Source organism: Cololabis saira, chromosome 7 (assembly GCF_033807715.1).
Source record: "Cololabis saira isolate AMF1-May2022 chromosome 7, fColSai1.1, whole genome shotgun sequence".
NCBI classification, from domain to species: Eukaryota; Metazoa; Chordata; class Actinopteri; order Beloniformes; family Belonidae; genus Cololabis; species Cololabis saira.
This window is the reverse complement of record NC_084593.1, coordinates 15,099,596-15,108,352: the sequence shown is the minus strand read 5'-3', so window position 1 is coordinate 15,108,352 and position 8,757 is coordinate 15,099,596.

Genomic DNA, 8,757 nt, shown 5'->3' with positions numbered 1-8,757 from the left:
TAAAAAAGTTAAATGCTGTATTAGCCCTTCTGTTTTCTAATACAGCATTTAGAGTGTAAGAAGACTTTAACCAACACTATTTAAATACTCGAGACCAATAGCATTTTATAGGAGGAAGGTGATTTTGAGCAGTTTTATTATTGTCAGTTTGCTTTTAATTTATATGTTTTTATCTATTCAATAAAACTGATACTTTTTGCAGGGCTTGACTCAGTTTGTAATGTAGTCATACAAATAATTTACCATCTAAAAATATTTTCAGTGCAAGTTTTATTAATCTTAGAACACCTCACAAAACAAAACAAAGTGTAATTGTGCCAGCATTAAAGAACTATAAATTAGGTTCCAGTCTGTTTTTATGTATTAAAGAAGCAAATTCCAGTCTGTTTTTATGTATTAAAGAAACAAATTCCAGTCTGTTTTTATGTATTAAAGAAGCAGGTTCTAGTTGTTTGTATGTATTAAAGAAGCAGGTTCCGGTCTGTTTTTATGCATTTTAGAAGTAGGTTCCGGTCTCTTTTTATGTATTAAAGGAGCAGGTTCCGGTCTGTTTTTATGCATTTTAGAAGTAGGTTCCGGTCTCTTTTTATGTATTAAAGAAGTGGGTTCGGGTCTGTTTTTATGTATTAAAGAAGCAGGTTCTTTTCTGTTTTTACGTATTTAAGAAGTGGGTTCCGGTATGTTTTTATGTATTTAAAGAGCAGGTTCCGGTCTGTTTTTATGTATCCAAGAAGCGGGTTCCGATTTGTTTTCATGTATTTAAGAAGCAGGTTCTGTTCTGTTTTTACGCATTTAAGAAGCAGGTTCTGGTCTATTTTTATGTATTAAAGAAGGAGGTTAGGGTCTGTTTTTATGCATTTAAAGAAGTAGGTTCCAGTCTGTTTTTATGTATTAAATAAGCAGGTTCCGGTCCTTTTTTATGCATTAAAGAAGCGGTTTCTGTTCTGTTTTTATGTATTTAAAGAGCAGGTTCCGGTCTGTTTTTATGTATCTAAGAAGCAGGTTCTGATCTGTTTTTATATATTAAAGAAGCAAATTCCTTTCTGTTTTTATACATTAAAGAAACGGCTTCCAGTCTGTTTTTATGTATTAACAAAGCAGGTTCCTTTCTGTTTTTATGTATCTAAGAAGCAGGTTCCAGTCTGTTTTTATATATTAAGGAAGCAAATTCCGGTCTGTTTTTATGTATTAAAGAAGCGGTTCCGCTCTATTTTTATACAAGAAGCAGGTTCTACTGTAGTTGTTTTTATGTATTTAAAAAGCAGGTTCCGGTCTGTTTTTATGTATCTAAGAAGTGGGTTCCGGTCTGTTTTCATGTATTTAAGAAGCAGGTTCTGTTCTGTTTTTACGCATTTAAGAAGCAGGTTCTGGTCTGTTTTTATGTATTAAAGAAGGAAGTTCCGGTCTGTTTTCATGTATTTAAGAAGCAGGTTTTGGTCTGTTTTTATGTATTAAAGAAGGAGGTTAAGGTCTGTTTTTTTTGCATTTAAAGAGTCTGTTTTATGTATTAAATAAGCAGGTTCCGGTCCTTTTTTATTTATTAAAGAAGCGGGTTCCGGTCTGTTTTTATGTATTTAAAGAGCAGGTTCCGGTCTGTTTTTACACCTGTACCGTTTCAAGCAGTTGTACTGGAACAGGGAACGTTTTCCCCTAAAGATCGGAACGTTTGGTATATGTGAACACAGCAATCGCGCTCTGAAACGGTACAAAACAAGCGATCCGAGATCGCCTAGGAGAGGTGGTCTCGGCCCAATTCCATTCGAGACCTGAAACGATTCATTTTTTTTATTTGTAGTGAGAACATGATCCATACACAGCAACCGATACAACTCCATTCATTGTGTATGTGCGACCGCGGCGCAAGGAGAGGAGTCGGTGCAGCCTCCACCACCTTAGCTCCTATTAGACGTGCCGAGATGTCGTCCCAGCGCGGCACGGTGAAATTAAACAATGTTCAATTCGGGCAGGGTTTGCGCAGCGTAAACCCGGCTGCAGCAGGCGGCCTCTCGCCCGCCGCTGAGCTCCGCTCTGTGCCGGGCGCATATAAATGAATGGGTAAAGGCTGATTTATGGTTCCGTGTTAAATCGACGCAGATCAGAAATCAGCCTAAAGCCCGCGGCTGCGGTCTGTGCTGCGCTGAAAGGGGCGTGACGTTTATCCCGGGGTGCGGAAGAGGAAATTCCTTCCGCGTTCATTTGACCAATCAGAGAGCAGCTGGTTCGCGCATGGCATTTGTTAACAGATTTGAAACGGTACAGACGTTTGCCTTGTGAACACAAACGCCACAGACGAGAAACGGAACAACTGTATCGATTCAGCCCCTGAATCGGAACAAAACAAACGGGCCACAGGTGTGAAAGCACCCTAAGAAGGAGGTTCCGGTCTGTTTTTATATATTAAGGAAGCAAATTCCGGTCTGTTTTTATGTATTAAAGAAGCGGTTCCGCTCTATTTTTATACAAGAAGCAGGTTCTACTGTAGTTGTTTTTATGTATTTAAAAAGCAGGTTCCGGTCTGTTTTTATGTATCTAAGAAGTGGGTTCCGGTCTGTTTTCATGTATTTAAGAAGCAGGTTCTGTTCTGTTTTTACGCATTTAAGAAGCAGGTTCTGGTCTGTTTTTATGTATTAAAGAAGGAAGTTCCGGTCTGTTTTCATGTATTTAAGAAGCAGGTTTTGGTCTGTTTTTATGTATTAAAGAAGGAGGTTAAGGTCTGTTTTTTTTGCATTTAAAGAGTCTGTTTTTATGTATTAAATAAGCAGGTTCCGGTCCTTTTTTATTTATTAAAGAAGCGGGTTCCGGTCTGTTTTTATGTATTTAAAGAGCAGGTTCCGGTCTGTTTTTACACCTGTACCGTTTCAAGCAGTTGTACTGGAACAGGGAACGTTTTCCCCTAAAGATCGGAACGTTTGGTATATGTGAACACAGCAATCGCGCTCTGAAACGGTACAAAACAAGCGATCCGAGATCGCCTAGGAGAGGTGGTCTCGGCCCAATTCCATTCGAGACCTGAAACGATTCATTTTTTTTATTTGTAGTGAGAACATGATCCATACACAGCAACCGATACAACTCCATTCATTGTGTATGTGCGACCGCGGCGCAAGGAGAGGAGTCGGTGCAGCCTCCACCACCTTAGCTCCTATTAGACGTGCCGAGATGTCGTCCCAGCGCGGCACGGTGAAATTAAACAATGTTCAATTCGGGCAGGGTTTGCGCAGCGTAAACCCGGCTGCAGCAGGCGGCCTCTCGCCCGCCGCTGAGCTCCGCTCTGTGCCGGGCGCATATAAATGAATGGGTAAAGGCTGATTTATGGTTCCGTGTTAAATCGACGCAGATCAGAAATCAGCCTAAAGCCCGCGGCTGCGGTCTGTGCTGCGCTGAAAGGGGCGTGACGTTTATCCCGGGGTGCGGAAGAGGAAATTCCTTCCGCGTTCATTTGACCAATCAGAGAGCAGCTGGTTCGCGCATGGCATTTGTTAACAGATTTGAAACGGTACAGACGTTTGCCTTGTGAACACAAACGCCACAGACGAGAAACGGAACAACTGTATCGATTCAGCCCCTGAATCGGAACAAAACAAACGGGCCACAGGTGTGAAAGCACCCTAAGAAGGAGGTTCCGGTCTGTTTTTATATATTAAGGAAGCAAATTCCGGTCTGTTTTTATGTATTAAAGAAGCGGTTCCGCTCTATTTTTATACAAGAAGCAGGTTCTACTGTAGTTGTTTTTATGTATTTAAAAAGCAGGTTCCGGTCTGTTTTTATGTATCTAAGAAGTGGGTTCCGGTCTGTTTTCATGTATTTAAGAAGCAGGTTCTGTTCTGTTTTTACGCATTTAAGAAGCAGGTTCTGGTCTGTTTTTATGTATTAAAGAAGGAAGTTCCGGTCTGTTTTCATGTATTTAAGAAGCAGGTTTTGGTCTGTTTTTATGTATTAAAGAAGGAGGTTAAGGTCTGTTTTTTTTGCATTTAAAGAGTCTGTTTTTATGTATTAAATAAGCAGGTTCCGGTCCTTTTTTATTTATTAAAGAAGCGGGTTCCGGTCTGTTTTTATGTATTTAAAGAGCAGGTTCCGGTCTGTTTTTACACCTGTACCGTTTCAAGCAGTTGTACTGGAACAGGGAACGTTTTCCCCTAAAGATCGGAACGTTTGGTATATGTGAACACAGCAATCGCGCTCTGAAACGGTACAAAACAAGCGATCCGAGATCGCCTAGGAGAGGTGGTCTCGGCCCAATTCCATTCGAGACCTGAAACGATTCATTTTTTTTATTTGTAGTGAGAACATGATCCATACACAGCAACCGATACAACTCCATTCATTGTGTATGTGCGACCGCGGCGCAAGGAGAGGAGTCGGTGCAGCCTCCACCACCTTAGCTCCTATTAGACGTGCCGAGATGTCGTCCCAGCGCGGCACGGTGAAATTAAACAATGTTCAATTCGGGCAGGGTTTGCGCAGCGTAAACCCGGCTGCAGCAGGCGGCCTCTCGCCCGCCGCTGAGCTCCGCTCTGTGCCGGGCGCATATAAATGAATGGGTAAAGGCTGATTTATGGTTCCGTGTTAAATCGACGCAGATCAGAAATCAGCCTAAAGCCCGCGGCTGCGGTCTGTGCTGCGCTGAAAGGGGCGTGACGTTTATCCCGGGGTGCGGAAGAGGAAATTCCTTCCGCGTTCATTTGACCAATCAGAGAGCAGCTGGTTCGCGCATGGCATTTGTTAACAGATTTGAAACGGTACAGACGTTTGCCTTGTGAACACAAACGCCACAGACGAGAAACGGAACAACTGTATCGATTCAGCCCCTGAATCGGAACAAAACAAACGGGCCACAGGTGTGAAAGCACCCTAAGAAGGAGGTTCCGGTCTGTTTTTATGTTTCTAAGGCTACGTTCACACTGCAGCTCCCAAGTGACCCAAATCCGATTTTTTGCTCATATGTGACTCAGATCTTATTTGTTTATGACAGTGTGAACAGCACAAGTCACATGGAATCTGATCTTTTCAAATCAGATTCAGGTCGCTTCCATATGTGGTTCTAAATCGGATACAGGTCTGATGTTTTGCAATGCGACCGCAGTGTGAACAGGCAGGTCGGAATTAATGCGACTTTGACGTCACACGCAGAGCCCCGAGCCGCGGGGGAGAGACACGGGAGACGGCGTGGGTCGCCTCTGGGCCGCCTCCGCCTCTCCTCCTCCCCTCCCCACCGCTCACCTCTTTATACGACCTCAGATCAGACGAGACAACCCGCTGAATTTAAGCATATTACTAAATAAAGAAGCTAAGGATTCAAATCAGCGAAGCGGTCGTGGTCGCATAACCTGCCCGTTTTACAACGAGCTGGACCGTGTGTTAGGTGATAAACCCAGCTGAACGCCGGAGAGCAGAGCTGACACTCCGGGGAGCGGAGCTAGAGCCCTGCTATAGCGGGACTGTTTTCTTCATCCCGCTCCCGCTGCATTTCTGACCATTACCGCCCGCTCCCACAACGTGTGTGTTCCACTCCCGCCCGCGCCCGCAGTGTTTACATCCGCTCCCGCCCGCTCCCGCAAAACTCTGAGAATTCATGTCCGCACAATGATAGAGATGCAAGATTTAATGTTAACATGATAATTGTGGAGCTTGATGGATAATTGGCAGTTCACAGGCACCTGTTGGATGCAAACCCATCATTGTCATCATCACACGTCTCTGCGCATGCGGGTCAGTTCAGGCCGCGATGCGTTCACACTCGAGTCGGATATAGGACACATTTTAAAAGATAATGTGAACAGCCACACAAAAAAATCGGATATGGGAAAAAATCGGAATTGGGCATTAAGGACTGCAGTGTGAACGTAGCCTAAGAAGCAGGTTCCGGTCTGTTTTTATGTTTCTAAGAAGCAGGTTATGGTCTGTTTTTATATATTAAAGAAGCGGCTTCCTGTCTGTTTTTATGTATTTTAGAAGCAGGTTCCTGTCTGTTTTTATGTATTAAAGAAACAAATTCCGGTCTGTTTTTATCTATTAAAGAAGCGTGTTCCGGTTGGTTTTTATGTATTAAAGAAGCGGTTCCGCTCTGTTTTTATGTAGTAAAGAAGCAGTTTCCGGTCTGTTTATTTATATTTAAAAAGCAAGTTCCAGTCGGTTTTTATGTATTAACGAAGCAGGTTCTGGTTGTTTTTATGTATTAAGGGAGCTTGAGGCCGGATTGTGGCAAGATTCATGAAAAAAACATTTTAAGTTTTCTAGTAATAATGTCAGATGAAGCGTTCCAAACCCAAAAGAATGAGCCCTTTAGTGTATCTCTCCTTTGCCTTGAACAGGCTGTGTGCTGCAAAATGTGCTGCAATTCGGTCCCGAATTTCCCGCGCTGGGCTGCGGATGTGACGTCACATGACGCTGCATGTGCGTTCTCCCCGTTCTCCCGTGCCGGCTTTGCTGTTGGCTGCAGTACCCCCGATGGCCGTCGTGGTGAAGGGTGGCGCTAGAGAGTCTCATTTCTTAAAAGGAGCCTCAAGCTCCTTTAAAGAAGCAAATTCCTGTCTGTTTTTATACATTAAAGAAACGGCTTCCAGTCTGTTTTTATGTATTAAAGCAGGTTCCTGTCTGTTTTTATGTATCTAAGAAGCAGGTTCTGGTCTGTTTTTATATATTAAGGAAGCAAATTCCGGTCTGTTTTTATGTATTAAAGAAGCGGTTCCGCTCTATTTTTATACAAGAAGCAGGTTCTACTGTAGTTGTTTTTATGTATTTAAAGAGCAGGTTCCGGTCTGTTTTGATGTATCTAAGAAGCGGGTTCCGATCTGTTTTTATGCATTAAAGAAGTGGGTTCCGGTCTGTTTTTACGCATTTAAGAAGCAGGTGCTGGCCTGTTTTTATGTATTAAAGAAAGACGTTCCGGTCTGTTTTCATGTATTTAAGAAGCAGGTCGGGTCTGTTTTTATGTATTTAAAGAGCAGGTTCCGGTCTGTTTTTATGTATCTAGGAAGGAGGTTCCGGTCTGTTTTTATGTTTCTAAGAAGCAGGTTGTAGCAGGGCGAGTGCTACCGGGGCCGACCGAAGGATGGAGAGACACGGAGGTTCGTGCAGACCCGTTTATTCAAACACAAAACACACGTGCAGAAGCACCTTCACACAGCTTCTCAGGAGACCCTTGCTGCTGGGCAGCCATGCCTTATGAAGGCTGGCAGAGTGGAGAGGCTGATTGGGCCCACCTGTGCCCTAATCAGCTTGAGTGGCTGCAGCTCCTCCACCCTGCCACACAGGTTCCGGTCTGTTTTTATGTTTCTAAGAAGCAGGTTATGGTCTGTTTTTATATATTAAAGAAGCGGCTTCCTGTCTGTTTTTATGTATTTTAGAAGCAGGTTCCTGTCTGTTTTTATGTATTAAAGAAACAAATTCCGGTCTGTTTTTATGTATTAAAGAAGCGTGTTCCGGTCGGTTTTTATGTATTAAAGAAGCGGTTCCGCTCTGTTTTTATGTAGGAAAGAAGCAGTTTCCGGTCTGTTTATTTATATTTAAAAAGCAGGTTCCTGTCTGTTTTTATGCATTAAAGAAGCAGGTTCCAGTCTGTTTTTATGTATTAACGAAGCAGGTTCTGGTTGTTTTTATGTATTAAAGAAGCAGGTTTCGGGCTGTTTTTATGTATTAAAGAAGTGGGTTCCGGTCTGTTTTTATGTATTTAATAAGTAGGTTCCAGTCTGTTTTTATGTATTAAATAAGCAGGTTCCGGTCCTTTTTTATGCATTAAAAAAGCGGGGGCCGTTCTGTTTTTATGTATTTAAAGAGCAGGTTCCGATCTGTTTTTATGCATTAAAGAAGCAGGTTCCGGGGTTGTGCCAGATTATCCTACCCGTCGAGATGTCATACTTTGCGTCACTGCGCATGCGCACGAGTCAACAGCATCGCCTTGGCAAAAACAACACGGAATCGTCCTACCGATCAGCTGTATATGAAGAAAACGGTGAAAACGGTAAGATTTTAGTGTTTCCTTAGCTCGCCTTTGTATGACTTGCTTGCGTGTCGGCTTAAGGCTTAAGGAGCGAATTAATTGAATATAAACTACTGTGTTGCAACGCCCTATAAGAGATGTAAATATGAGTAAAGTAGGGTGGGGTGTAGTGCAAAAATGATAATAGTAATAACAATAGTAATTAAAGCTGCAAGCAGCGATGAACGGGCCTTCGCGCGTGCAATTTGCACCAATTAAGGTCAAGGACTCAAAACTAAGTCCGATGACACCACCCACGACTCTTTATGTCAAACCATTCAAAAGTTAAGGCAGAAAATAGGAACTATGAAATATCGACCAATCAGAAGAAGGGGCGGGGCTAATTCACACCAATTATGGTCAAGGACTCAACACCGAGTCCGATGACACCACCCACGACTCTCTACGTCAAACCATTCAAAAGTTATAGCAGAAAATAGGGACAACCAATCAGAAGAAGGGGCGGGACTTATTATCACCTATTATGGTCAAGGACTCAACACCGAGTCCGATGACACCACCCACGACTCTCTATGTCAAACCATTCAAAAGTTATAGCAGAAAATAGGGACAACCAATCAGAAGAAGAGGCGGGGCTAATTCAGACCAATGAAGGTCAAGGACTCAATACCGAGTCCGATGACACCAACCACATGTCTCTATCACAACCCGTTCAAAAGTTATGGCAGATAAAGGTTTTCTAGGGGGCGCTGTTGAGCCATTAGGCCACGCCCATTAATGCAAACCATGAAATATCAAATTTATCGCCAGGCCTAGCG